The sequence below is a fragment of the Heloderma suspectum genome, chromosome 4 (genome assembly GCF_057233095.1).
Source record: "Heloderma suspectum isolate Gila_16-S chromosome 4, 16-S_ref, whole genome shotgun sequence".
In the NCBI taxonomy this organism is placed as follows: domain Eukaryota; kingdom Metazoa; phylum Chordata; class Lepidosauria; order Squamata; family Helodermatidae; genus Heloderma; species Heloderma suspectum.
In genome coordinates, this window is record NC_139461.1 from 222,973,590 (window position 1) to 222,988,647 (window position 15,058).

Here is a 15,058-nt window from a genome sequence, read left to right on the forward strand (position 1 = left end):
GTAAATGCCATCTGGACCAAGCAGGCTGAGAATTCTGGGCAACAAGGTCAACAGAACACAAATGTACCCTCCATAAAATCTGCAGATAGGTCCTGGCTTACCTATTCCTGCTCAGGCAGTGGAGGACCACATTAGTGCTCTCTGTTGAGATTCAAGGATGCTGCGTGCAGGTTTTGCAAGAAGAAGGGTCACCTTGAGCAAGTCTACCACTCATAATCTGTCAGCACAAGGCCAGGGAACTATAACAGAGTCAATCCACCTAGCGTCTCATGGGGTTGATTATTCACAGGGTGATGAAATTCAACAGCTATATCACATTCAGAAGGTCTGTGGCAAGGAACCTCATGGTTGTATGAAACAGTATTAATCAATGGCTGGAAGTGCAAAATGGAAGTGGATTCAGGGTCTGGGGTATCCATATTTAACAGAGACACTTTTAAGCACATATTTTCTGGGACCCTTGCTCCAAAATTGTCAAGTCCATCATGCATTCTGTGTGATTACAATGCAAAGAAGGTTGATATCATTGGATGCTGCACTGTCGATATACAGTATGGCTCTTTCCAAGGGAATCTTCCACTTATAATTGTGGAGGGGCAGAGGAAAAACTCCTAAGGGAGATCAATAGGGATTAGTGTTCAAAGAATTCATGCCTTTACTACAGGTCGGCTTGCAGCAATTGTTAATAATTTCCAAGGGTATTTTCTGAATAATTGGGAGAATACAAAGGGAAGCCAGTGTCACTCCATCTGGATCCATCTATTGTACCAATGTGCATGAAAACCAGGAATGTGCCTTTTGCATTGCAGGAAAAACATTGAAGAAGAGCTTGAGCATCGCATCAAGCAAGGTGTGCTATAACCAGTTACACAGACCCAGTGGGCTACGCACATTAGGCCGGTATTAAAGGTGAGACTGTGTGGGGATTACAGGTACACTGTGAATAAGGCACTTAAGCAGCATCCATACCCTGTGCCTGCTGTCAATCAACTCCTCGCTGTTCTTGAAGGGGGGAAAGCCTTTGCAAAACTTGATCTGGCCCAAGCATATCAACAGTTGGTCATTGATGATGCTACAGCAGATGCCCAAACAATATTCACTCATTGAGGGGCATTCCGAGTAAAGTGTCTGCAATTTGGGATTTCTGTGGCCCTGGACTGTTCCAACAATTCATGGAAACCCTACTTTCTGGAATTCCAGGTGTTGTAGTATATTTTGATGATGTCCTGCTCATGAGATCAACAGAGGAAGAACTTGCTGAATGACTTCAAAACAAGTCCTACATCATTTTGACACATCCAACATCCATGTAAAAAAGGAGAAATGTGAAATTGGAACCTCCAGAGTAATATTTTCGGGCTATTGTACTGATGCTTCTGGCATTCACCCCACTCATGAAAAATACATGCACTTCACAATGCACCTGCTCCAAAAATAAAGCAGGAACTTCAAGCCTTCTTGAGACTTCTCAATTTTTACCATGTGTTTCTTCCACAAAAGGCTACCATTGCTGAGCCATTGTATCACTTGCTGGGAAAAGGAGTTCCATGGAAATGGACCAGCCAGCATAAGAATGCTTTCCAGAATGTCAAACGCTTGTTGAGTTCAAATTCTGTGCTTGTACATTATGATGGACCCTACCCCCCCAATGCTATTCCTTACTACGGATGCGTCTTCTTATGGGGTTGGTGCTGTGCTAAGCCACAAATTTCCAGATGGTACAATGGCACTAATAGCTTATTATTCAAGGGCTATGATATCCATGGAAAAGAACTTTGCACAAATTGACAGAGAAGCCTTGGCTGTTACTGCCAAGTCAAAAAAGTTCCACAACTATCTCTATGGCCATTCTTTTGAAATACACATGGACCACAAGCCTCTTTTAGGAATCTTCTCTCCTGGTAAGCCTGCTTCCTGCATACTATCACCTCACATGCAGTGCTGGAGCATTTTGCTCAGTACTTATGATTATACACTTGTCTACATACCAGGAAAGGCAATAGCTAATGCTGATGGATTGAGTCGGGTTTCTCTTCAAATTCCAGATTTTGTTGTACCTCCTCCACTGGAAGTCTTGATGCTAGAAGCCCTTCCTGACCCACCTCTTCAGGTTGATCAAATTGCTATGCTGACTACTCGAGATCCTGTACTGGCTCATGTTTTAAACTGGGTATGGAATGGATGTCCAGATGAGGAACTGCCAGGGAATTTGAGCCATTCAAATGCTGTCAGCATGAGATGTCTTCCCATAAGGGATGTCTGCTATGGGGAAACAGTGTTGTTGTTCCAGATAAGGGTCATCAAACCATCTTGACCACACTGCATGCAGCTCATCCAGGGATTGCTTGCATGAAAGCATTGGCCAGTAGCTATGTCTGGTGGCCTGGTATTGACTCAGATATTGAAAAAACTCTAAATGAGTGCAGTACTTGTCAAGTCACTAGGCACAATCCATCAAGAGCACCTATCTTTCCATGGGAAGTGACCAAGAAGCCTTGGTCAGGAGTCCATATTGATTTTGCAAGACCATTTCAGGGGAAAAAAAACATTTTGGTTGTGGTAGATTCTTACTCAAAGTGACGTGAAGTAGTCTTAGTACCATCACAAACAGCCTCTGCAACAATCACAGCATGTGCCACTTATTTGCAACCCACGGACTGCCTGATGCTATAGTCTAAGACAATGGGACTGCTTTTACATCTGCTGGATATAAATCATTTGTGGAAAAGAACCTTATTTGAGCTGTCACCATTGCACCTCATCATCTCCAAACAAATGGCCAAGCTGAATGGTTGGCACAGACAACAGAAGATGCCCTGAAGCACATTGCAGTAGGAGACTGGCCAACATGCCTTGCCAGGCTTCTCATTGCTCAGCATGTTATTCCTTTGCAGGACTTACTACTTTTGTTGCACGAGTTATTTATGGGGCGGCGTCTAAAAACATGCCTTGACTGTCTCCACCCAGATTTAGCCGAAGACTTACAAAGCAAATGGGAGCAAGCTCTGAATGTTGCTTTCTCAGCTCCTACTCTCTGTTCATTTGCCCCACAAGATCAGATGTTTGCTAGGAGCTATGGTGCTGGACTGAGGTGGGTTCCCTCCTCTATATTCAAGGTCGGTGGACGTGTGTCATACAAGGTCTAGCATGCATATGGGTCAGGGTGGCATCGCCATGTTGACCAGGTGAGAAGGCATTCTGGCCAGAGTGGGTTGTCATCAGCAGAAGTAGCTGCTGAAGATCTATCTGGAACTGATGTGTTTCTCTCACCACTGGTTGAAGCACCAGAACCACTAAGTGATGGGAGCAATACTCTTTCCTTACCTATGGCAGTTACTGAAAGGAAGTCATCTGAGCAATCTACACCTACTAGTTGAGTGCAGAGATGATGCTGTGAAAATGTACCTCCTCGTTTGAAAGACTATGATAGCTAAGGGGGGAGGAATGTTATATATCCTGGAGAGTGGGGTACTGTGGGTTAGTAATTGTTTTGAAGCTTGGCAACTCCTGGAGAGTTGGGAGTAGCAGCAGTGGGTGGAGCTTCTGCTAAGTTCTGCAGTTCTGTGTGTGATAAATAAAGGATAGTTATGTTTAAGGCCTGATGAGTCTTACAGTCATTCCCTCTACCTATACAACAGGATTTGAGGCAGATATTCTGACCAACATGAGGCTTGCAGTTGTGATGGCACTCCTTCCTGCACCTGTACAACTCCCCCCCACCCAGTAATGACCAGGTAGGTGGAGGGGCCAGGAGGAAGTTGCAGTGGTGGAGCTTTCTTGGTTCATTAATGCACTTTAAAAATAATGGAATCATGTCATTATTAAATTCAATAAATGTAAAATAGCAGCAAGCTTATTTACATGGCTGCCATTCCAAGGAAGCTGAGGAAACTGGTTTTTGAACAAGCTGGAGGTGAATTGGCTAACAGCTGAGAGGAGACTGAGTCTGCCTAGAAGAATGGGCATTTTTGAGGAATTTTCCCACTTTCCCCAACATTCCAGGCCTACTGTGGGAGGGTTCTCAAATTATATAGCTGTTATTTGCCTACATAAACTTTGGAAATTCCCTGATTTTTGTGAACATCTTAAGTAGCTGAGTTGTGAGAATATGTAGTCCTGTTCCCCTTGCTAATCCATCCGCAATATCCTTTCCTTCCTTGCTTCTCACACAGCAGAGTCTTCTTTTCTATGTAATTCTTCTTCCCCTGTCCAAAATAGTGTGCTCCTGTTATTGTGGGGTCCTGGTTCTCCTAGCACCTAATTATTCCACTCCATGCTCTGTAACTCTGTTAGAAATGCCTTCCAAACATAAAGTTAGTAAGCAATCTTCAATGCACAATCTAGAAGTATCATATAAAAACAAGTCCACACAACGACTGGCTGGTTTTCTTTAGCCTTTTGTAAAGGAGCTGAAAAGCAGGTGGAGCCAGTGTTTAATCTCATGTGATGAGGAGAGATAGATGGAACCTTGTAGGTAAGTAATGGTTTATTAGGGGCCTTATTGCTCCATTCTTCTGGCAGCTTTCTGTTCTGCCTCTGCTGTGATGAGAGCTTGGCACCATTTAGGTACTGGTGAGGCTTGGGTAGGAATTTTTCAGGAAGGTCAGGTTTTAGGAAAAGGAATAGAACAGCACCATGAAAAGCTCCAAGTGGGACTAGCAGCCAGACAGGCTTGCCTACATGTTGCTCTAACAAGGAGCAGGGTAAGACTGAACCATAAATAAGAGTGTAGTAACATTTAGGCTGGCTGGCTGGCCCCACCTCCATACTGCCTGAGCCTTTGTCTTTGTTTTAGCAGTTTCAAGGCTGTGGTGATGTGGGAGTGGCTGTGGCATGCTAGTTTTCTTATGGCCCAAGTCCTCAGAGTCTGAAGACTGAAATGCAGGGGAACCAACCCCTGGGATCTTTCTGGAGAACTGGGTCTTGGGATATGGAAAGCTCATGATGCCTTTCTGCAGCCAAGCCCTCTCCCATTATTATTATTTATTTAATTTTATTTAAAATGTTTCTGGATTGCCTTTCAAGGCAGGAGCTTTGTTGTCATCAGAGGAGCTCTGATGACAAGGGGCTAGGATCCTCTGAGGATGAGCTTTTGGAGACCTGGTTCATGACAGGCAGCCGGAAAGCAGCTGGCCCTTTGGAAGAGCTTCAGAGGACATCTATGCTGATGGTTGATATATACGAAGGGACTTTGAAAAATATATTTTAAAAGTTTTGGCATAGAAGATGGGAAAAGGCAAAGAACTTTGCAGAGTTTGTGCTAATTTTATGTATATCAAGGCTGCACAGTGACATAACGAGCCTAAATGTTTAAGTCCTTAGCTAATTAGAAATCTCTGATTTTGGAGTTGTTTTAAAATAATGCAATTTACTTATTTACCTTTTTCTCCCTGGAGATTATTCTTTGCGGCTGGGTGAAGTTCCACTTCCTTCCATCATAGTCTCACTTTAGTAGATATTTAACAGCCATAATTACCACATACTCTGATCTCAGCTGTGTACTTTGTCCCCTCTCATTTCTTAGTCTTTCTTTCACTTTTTTTAACAGTATCAAGAGCTTCCCAAGAGGGCAAAAATCCCTCCAGCTTATCACAATAAATTCCAACAGCATATGTTTGGTAATGTACGAATTTGTGTTTCCTTTATACTTTTCATATATCCAGCATGGTCTTCGTATTTTAAGGCAGCAATTCACTAACTGTGTGTACTATGATTATCTGAGTGAAATCTTGCTAAAGTTCATGGAACTATTTCAGGCAAAGCAATTTGTTAATAGTACCTGATACTTTATTGTATATGTGGAATGTATGTACAGGATATAGGGTTTGATTCATGTCTTTGTGTGTTTTTTGGTGGTGCTGTGTTTTTGATTTTGTTTTAAATTGGCAAAACCAGTTTTCATTAATATATAGACATAAATGTTTAAGCTCATTAAAATGATGGAGTAATTGCCATGCCCCAAAGTCATTTACCTACAAGGTGTGATAGGCGGGTAAATACAACAAATGTTGGTGATTGGGAGCATGAACTGGCAAGCTGGGTTGTGAGTGACATTGCAGGAGGAGATCTTGGAAAACTGGGGCAGAGGTGGGCAAAGAGACAACACTGAATGGGATTTTGATTGCAGGATGAGATCCTGGAAAACTGGGGCAGAGGTGGGCAAAGAGACAACACTGAGAGGGATTTTGATAGTAGTAGCAGAACTTCAAAGTGGGGAGAAAACAGAGGCAAAAGTCCAAAACCAGGCAAGTAAGGCAGATTTAGAGGGAAGATAAGCTGTATTCAAATAATTCTACCCAAGAGTATTTGACTAGCCAGGTGACAATTTCTTCCTGTTTCTTTTGCAAACTCCTAGAAGACGGAAGCAAATGAAGCTGCAGCAATCAAATTGGTTTTATGTACAATTATTGTATGTATGGCCTCTCTTTGTTTGTTTAATTGTACAACATTATCAGTTTACATGCTGCATTATACCATTCGATAAACAAAGTATCTTTTGTCTGAAGGGGTAACAATCTAAATTTGAACACTGGGACAGACCACCATAGGTGTGAAAGGAGAGGCATGGGTAATAGACAACAGAGAGAGAGAGAGCTGTCAAATTATTGAGGAGAAATATAAATATTAGAAGAAGTTCATGGGGGAGCCAGTCAGTGACTTGCAAGACAATTTTAGCATTTAGGTATAAGAAGTCACTTTGTGACTCTCCCATCTCAAAAATGACGTTCAAATTTGTAAATCCTCATTCTCCTGTTTTGAACCGTTTGGGAAGGGTCATATTGGCTCTCTACTTACTGTACTGATTTATTTATTTATTTACAATATTTATTTACTGCTCCACATCAGAAGATTTTGGAGCGGTGAACAACATGGTAGAAGAATAAAACAACAGGCTAAAAGACTTAAAACATTTTTTTAAAAAGACAAACCCCAGCAAAGTGGACGTTAACAAACCACGGCTGGTCATGCAAGGAAGGCCTCTTGAAATTATTTACTTACATCGAGGCACAGACACTCCCAAGGAAGTGTGTGCTCCTAGCCGGTAACTGTTTTGTATTTGCACAAGAAGATCCATTAAAGCAGATATTAAATAATTGAAAAAATTAATAAATAAGAATTGGGTTGTGTACTTAATGCAACACTTAAGCTATACATAGGTGGCATTGTTTAAGCTTTTTGTCGATGCAACTAATGCCTAGGAAGTTAGGTTATTTGGTGTTCTTCGTTATATTGTGATCATATTTTTTGTTTTTATTGATATGCTTCTGCTTTTATACATTACTGGTGTAGAAATCGGTAACATTCTATTGTTAAGAAGGTTCTTCAAGGAGATAGGTAGGATTGGGGATTTTATATCACAGTAGCAGCTGGGCCACATTGCATCTTCAAACACATGGGAAAAATAAGAGGCAGAAGGATAATTCTGGTGTGGCATGTGTGTATAAATAAATTATATGTCTCTGCAAAAAGATTACTTGGGGTATCTGGTGATGGATATTTCCACTTTGCTCTGTCACTTTGTTCTTTAACTAAGAATATGGTGTAAGAAAGTTGTTGAAAGTTCTTATGGTCCAACTCTCAACTTTGATACCAAAAAAAGGAATATAGATCAATATTTCAAGTAATTTGGTATTTTAATAGCTAATTAATGTATTAAAATACAGAATAGGCCTAAGTAGAATTTATTTATTACATTTTAAGCTGCCCAATAATCAACAGTTTTTCAGGCAATGTACAAATTTATAACAAAAAAATTGAGGTAACAATAAAACAAGTCAGTTAAAAGCAAAACAAACCCAGCAGCAGCACATCATAAAATCGAAGTAAAATTGGCAGCAAGGTTAAAAAAAGTGTTGAAGAACTAAAAGTGCTAAAAACAGTTCCTGTTTTGTGAAAATAGAATACAAAAGGGCATTATATATGGGGAAATTCTTTGCAAAAATTCATATATTAGGCAAAATTATGTACAAGAATTACTATATTAGAATGCACATGAAAATGCATATGAATTATTGTATGGACCTTTTAGAAAAAGAATTGCAGACTGATTTAGAAACAGGTTGGAACAAACTTACGATCGAAATAATGAGAAACTGAGGAAAAAATGAAATGTACAGATTTAATCCCTACTGAAAAATGCTATTATTAATAGTATTTATCTCTCTCATCACATAGCAGGGCTAGTTAAGCCTGTCTGCAGATCTGGGTTACATGACTGACAATCTGTGTGGAATTAATATAATCATGCATATTACAAATTACAATAAATAGGTCAGATTCTCTTGGTGGACTGTGGTCTCATCTTCATTTAATTGTTGGTTTTTTTAAATGAGTATCTGCATATTCCCAGAACTGAGGTCAGATGACTTTTTTTCTATAAAGTAGGGAAGAAACATATAGCAGATGTGCCTGAAGTACACAGAATCCCAAGAGAACATGAGAAGTGATTCTTTTTTTATCCTTGCCGATTGCTAAGAGAGTTATTCTGTGATATTGGAAGCCATCTGTGAGGGAATTTCTCACAGAAATAATATCAGTGTATTTTAGAAGAAGTAGGAGTGAAAGAAAATGGGGCTAATTCTTAAGACTGGGACCTCAATTCTATAGCTTCATTTAGGTGTAGTGGTATAGACAGTGACTTTCATCAGTATGCAGTGCTTGCTAAGTTGCTATCCTATTTATCATTATCTAATTTATTTATTTACTTAACCATGACATTTCTATACCATCCAATTAACCAAGTCCTCTGAGTGGTTCAAAAAGCTTTAAAAGAAACAAAGTATGAAATACAAATAAACTAAACACAATCCATATAATTACATGCTTAATATACTATGCTGAGAATGGGATAATGTTGTGCATAGGCGTATAGCTTATTGACTTTGAATTTTTACCAATCTGGCCCTCTTCATAACCTCTCTCCTCCCATTTCTGGGTCTGATAATAACCTTGTGCATTACCCTAATGTAGCAAGAGACGGGCACACATGGAAGTCGGGTCAGGATATATGCACACAACAGGATGCTGGATAATGGATATAGATGTTGGTGCTGAATCAAGAGGGACACATGCAATGCTCAGGACTTGGTGGACATATATCAGGAGTCTGGACTTAACACAGTAAGAGAGGACATGTGGGAATGATCCTTTCAACCTCTCAAGCCATCTTCCCATTCCACAGAGCAACCAGGCCCTCGACAGAATTGCCAGCTGTAATGCAGGAAAATCCCCCAGAGCATTTAGGAATTGTTTTGGATTCAGTAGTCTCTAAGACTGGATAATTTTAATAGATCTCCTACCTCTGCAGAGCTTATGAGTCCCAGTAAATCTAAATTCTATCAGGTAGTGATCTGTCCATGACAATGGAGCTCTTTTGCACTCCTCTACACACAGATCTCTTTCATCCTGGTCAGCAAACAGTAGGTCATGAGTATACTGTGCCACATGGTCAGGGCCAGATATCAATTAGGACAAGGTCATGGTTGCTATGGAAGTCATGAAATCTGAGCTGCTCCAGATGAGGGGGCCTTGGTGTGAATGTTGAGATCACCCAACACAACTAATTTGGCAGAAATCAATACCACTACTGGGATCACCTCCAGCAGCTCAGGCAGGAAGATGATTTGCATCAGGTGGTTGGTACACCAACAGAATCCCCATACTGTCTTGATGCTCTACCACCGCATGCATATGCTTAAAACCATGGCGATTGCCAGACAGGGTAACTTAATAAGGGGGTGGAGTCATGACAGATCATGGTGAACCTACCTTCCTGTCCATCAGATCTAGCCTGCTGTTGCATCCAAAAACCTGGTGGGCATAGTTGGGTCCAATTAACCTACACATCTTTGTTCAGCCAAAATAATGTCCCCCCAAATAATTAGATGTTTTGCCTGACTTTTCCCCTGTCCGAATTATATACATTGGAGTGACATCACATAGAATGATAGCAGCATTATTAGCTTTGCATCCTGTGGAAGTCATGTGGGGCATGTCTGTCTCTGTTCAGTCAATATTACTACTAGTACCACTTCCACAGCTTACTACTAAATGGGATGTATGACTTCTTGATATCTAGGGTCCCTTTAGGATGGTATCTGGGTAATTTTCCTCTGTTCTGACCATGCAACATCTTGTCTATGCACATTTTAGTTCTGTAGAACAGCATAATGTTGCAACAAAGCATGTATAGATCATAATGGTAACATGATGTGGTTCATCTTATAATGCTCACACAACTTGGTGAGTCATGACAGTATGGTGATAATGGTACTTTATTCTCAACACATATGCTGGTGCTTTGGGTCTGAAGATCAGATTATTGCCTTGTTGATTTTGTAGAGAGCAAAACTAATTATCACATCTCCATTTAGGTAAATTTATAGTACATGTTTAATTGTTTGATGTACAGTTTTGATAGAAATAATTGTAAGACTGATTCCTGACATTGGTGTGTTCCATAGACTAAACTGTAGGCTTTCAAAAACTGTCAGAGAAAGTTAGGTATGCTTCCAAAATTTCTCTATGATTTTGGGATTCTGAATTATCTGACCTTGTATGGTGATCTGCCAGTCTAACTTTTGAGTTCTTAACATTGTTCAGACTGCTGTGCAATTATTCTAAGAGATTACTGATGTGCACCAGTGCATCTGCGCATTGACTGAAACTACACAAAAGGAATTCTGCTGTGCTTAAGCATTTATGTTCAATTCTGCATCTTCAACAACTGATGTAGCAAGCTACAGAAAATAGAATATAACAATAACACCTAAAAATCTAGAATCTATACAATAAAAACAGAGTAATATGACACAATAGCAAGAAAAAATCTCAACAGTAGCCATAAACGCTTCCTACCGCTTAAACTTTAGATGTCCAAATATGGGATAACCATTAAAAGCACTAAAGTGCCAGAGATGTGCCAGGCAAAGACATAAAAATGTCTGATACCATAGTTGGTGGTATCAGCAGCCACTGAAAGATCTAGGTGAATCAGTGGGGTTGCATTGTCCCCTATCTCTCTCTTGGTACAGTTTGTCCAGAAGGGTGATCAAGGCAGTTTCAGTTAAAGCTGGCCCAAATATCTGATACCCACTTTCTTCCCCCTTGAAGAAAGTAACTGGCAACTTTCAGGAGACAGGATATTCAGAGAGTTTGGGTGTGGGAGATGAAATTCCCTGATTTTGGTGTGTGTGTGTGTGTGTGTGTGCACGCGTGCGCGCTATTACTTTTAAATATAAGATGGACAAGGGGGTTTCTTTCTTTTACAAAAAGCCACTGCCTGGCTGGCCTATTGTTGCTTGTTATAAAAGCAGACCAAGCCACGAGCATTACCATTGCTGGGTTTGGGGAGGGATGATTTCATTGTCTTTTTATAAATAAATTATTTTAGGGTGGGAAGTCTCTGAATAGGTGGTTTCTAAAGTAGCTGTTCATTTTCTTAATTGATTCCTACAATACACTAATAACAACTGTTGATTCACGAAGACAAATGTTGCACATTGTTTTGATTCTTGCCATTAATGATGGAGTACTTTAGCTTTTGGATGTAATCCACTTACCAGACATGACTTCATTCCTCCTCAACTATTTTTCTCCCAGGTTGTTTGTTTCCTCTCCATTCATTCCCAGTGAAAGTATGTGCATAAGATTTTCATATTAAACACTCCCACAGATGCAGATATAGTTTGGATTCACCAGTTTTACCCCGAGCACCATTAATTGGATAGAAAAGTCTTGTAGTACATCTTCAGTGGGGTATATAGTATTTTGCTTGTGTTGTGTTATTTTACAGCCAGAGGACATGAGGTGGGTCACTACTAGTGTCAGGGGTGTTTCTGAGTGCAGGGAGTGGGATAGCAGTTCAGATTCTGAAGGAGAACCATTAGACATGGGGGAGGTGTTGTCCTAGGCTAGTCTAGATATGAGTAGGCTTGCTTGTCGGGTTACAAATGGCTGAGCTTGAGGGTCCCTCCTTACCCGCCCCCTGTGAGAGGCAGCGAACAGGAGGTTGACCTAATAGATGCCAGGTGCAGATGCAGAGTAAAGAGAGAAAAGGCAGGGGTGGAACTTAGACAGTCTATCTGATTGGCCTTGCGTGAGAAGCTGCACTTAGAGGCCTCATGAGAAAGGAGGGACATCCCCCCCTTAAGTTAGGCTAGCGAGACTGCCTCCCTCCTCAAATGGCAGGCAACTCTCATAAATTCCATTTGGATCCCCTGAAGGCATTCCTAGTAGACAGAGAGTTTCTCTGAGAATTTGCATCTGTATGACCCTGTGAAGTAATGGATTAAAAGCTGTAGACTGAAGCCTCTCTGTGTATGTTTGGGCATTGAAGTGAAGTGGGGGCTAAGGGAATTGTGACAACTAGTCCATTTTAGGTGAGGAGGAATAAACCTCTGTCAAGCTACTTAACCCAAACCATAATAATGTGGTAGGTCATTAATGCTCAAAGCATTACAAGCCACAAAACTATTTTCTACAGTCAACTCTGCTTTCAAGTTGATCCATTAAAATCAATAGTGTGACTTATATCCCAAACTGTAAAATATGTGAAATGCTTATTTAGTACACATGTAGACTGTTTTTTATTTATTTATTTCTAGAAGTCTGAAGGTGGAAAAATAACTCAAGGCATTTAATCAGTTGTACAAAGAAAATAGTAATACAGCTGCAGCTAGTTTAACTGTATTTAATTGGGGTTTGGAATGTTTACTTCATTAATTTCTAGGTATTATATCTTCGTAAGAGGCATTCAGGGCATAAGCTCTGTACTTCTCCTAAAATTAAAAGCCAATTAATTCAGAAATTGTTTGCATTACTCCTTCGTACACTCAATAAGAGAAGAGTAATCCTCTTGTGTTTTGTTAAAGTAAGGAGATTGTGTATCATCTGCAGGAAGATTTAAGTCATATGGACACTGTTGTAATAAAGAACAGGGTGGTGTAACACAACTGCTAAAGCACCATGGAAAAGAAACAACATTTTAAAAAAATAATGTGATTTTGACTCTTAAACTACAGTGAGAATACAGTGAGAGCAGAAATGGCATCTCATTGATAAAACACTCATTCCTTTAAAAACAAATAATGATGACCTAGATTGGTGGAGACAATGAAAGCTGTAGCTTTTTTGCCATTCTGATTTGGATATCAAAACAGATGAAATATAGGCAATATATTCATTAGATTCCTGCACTGAGCAGGGGGTTGGACTTATAGGCCCCTTCCAACCCTACTATTCTATGATTCTATAAGTTTACTCGTATGACCCATACAAAGACCTACAGTTTGAAGAGAAAAAGCATTGCAGAAGTGACCTTATTTTGAACTCTGCTCTTTTAATTTACAGATGTCAAGTTCTTGCTTCTATATGTGCTGTTTTAGAAGATAATAGGCTGTGACATCGGCTTTTTAATAACATTGTGTCAGAATATGTCCATACGACTTGTAGGACAATTCATAAGAACTTCCCCTGTGCAGCATTTACTGAAATGAGTGATAGGCTAACTCCTCTGGCTTGATGTCAGATTTGGATTTCCTCTTCCCCCATCCCTAACTCATGAGAAAATATATTTAGGGGTGCACAATGACCCCCTAAAGAAAGTCTGTCCCCTGCTTCAGTGATTGGAAAACAGACCAGTTTGGTTCAAACTTATTCTGAGGCTCCTCCTGATTTGGACTTGTGTCTGAATCAGAACCTCCTTTCAGGAAATTTGGTGCATTGTGACTCTCCATTGACCATAATTGGGAAATCAACAAAGAGCTGTAACTTTTTGACATGCATAGTAGCCCTTTCTGAATTCATGAAGCCTGCCAGATGTCAGACAAATAGTGCTGGGCTTTTTGTACAAATAGCATTTATATTTTATTTTATTGCAGGTGGGCTTCATAAATTTATTGGCAGAACTGCACAAAACTTGTAGGCCTGCTTGGCACTTTTAAGGGAATAAAGCCTTCCATGTTTTTTTGTGCAAGAGCAGCCTTTACAGTTTAAAATTATGTAGTCAAGGTACAAGACAGTTTGTAAAATGTATCCAGAGCTATTGGGACAAAAAAGCATAGTAGTAGTAGTGCTGCTGCTGCTGCTGCTTCCCATTTCTGAGCATGTAAAATTTCGTAGATACTTAACTATCTCAACAGGAAAAATAGGAACACACAGGTACTTTGGGAAGCAGATAACAAGATTAAAGAGCAGTGTTGTAGTCTTAAATTGGCAAAACTGGAGATGAATATTTAGGTCAGGGCTAGGCAACCTGGTGTCTTTCTGACGTTTGGGACTATACCTCCCATCAGCATTAGCCAGCATGGCCAGTGGTTAGAACAGCTATTTTCATTTCAGTATGACTTGTATAGATGTTCCTGTTGGGTTATGCCTATATTTGGTTTTAAAATTTTATTGTCTGAGAGACCTTTGTACTCATCTGCTTTTAGTTTTATATGGGTCTTAAGGTCTCTTAAGCAAAAAGTCTAAAATGGCAAAAATTATCAAAGCATCATAGTTGTATTGCTTTCTTTGACTTAAATACTTGCAATATGTTCTATTCCAACAGTATTTTAGTAGCAATCTCTCTCTCTCTCCCCCCCCCCCCCCCCCGCACACACACTTTTTGAAAACATTTCTACTTTAGGCTAGTGCTGTGTGTGTTGTTCTATAAACTAATCTTGATCAGTGTGTTTTTGTTTTAATCAACCTTTCTTTTTTCCCTTGTAAATTGAGGTTATTTATATTGTGTTTAAACAGCCACTCCTGTGAAACAGTTCCATTGTCATTATCTGAATGAGAGACCCATTAAGTGAATGCTGTGTAGCTGACAGCTCCTTAAAAAGAAATAATATTCCATGATAATTAAAGGGGAAAAGCTTCCTTCCGTTTCTGTGGAAAGGACTCAGAAGACAAAGCACTAGATCCAGGCTGGGAGGGCTGTTGAAAGCATCCTTCCCCTTGTCAATCCTGTTGTACAGCTTAATAAAGCATGAAGTACCAGACAGTGCTTAATCAAAAGGAAATAGGCGTCTTCTGCCTAAGCTCAAACTAAACTACGATTGCCACTGTCACT

The 15,058-nt window shown here is 40.1% G+C and overlaps 1 protein-coding gene across 5 annotated transcripts in view; it reads left to right on the forward strand.

The window, feature by feature from the left end:
• Window positions 1–15,058, forward strand: part of DAB1 (DAB adaptor protein 1) — a 911,155-nt gene that overhangs the window by 644,093 nt on the left and 252,004 nt on the right. The window contains exon 1 of one of the 5 annotated variants that reach the window (XM_084852386.1): window positions 5,523–5,618. The exons of the other annotated variants lie outside the window; for them this stretch is intronic. The gene's annotated coding sequence lies outside the window, so the exon portion shown is untranslated. Of the gene's footprint in view, window positions 1–5,522; window positions 5,619–15,058 lie in introns of those variants that run through there. 5 annotated transcript variants of the gene reach the window in all.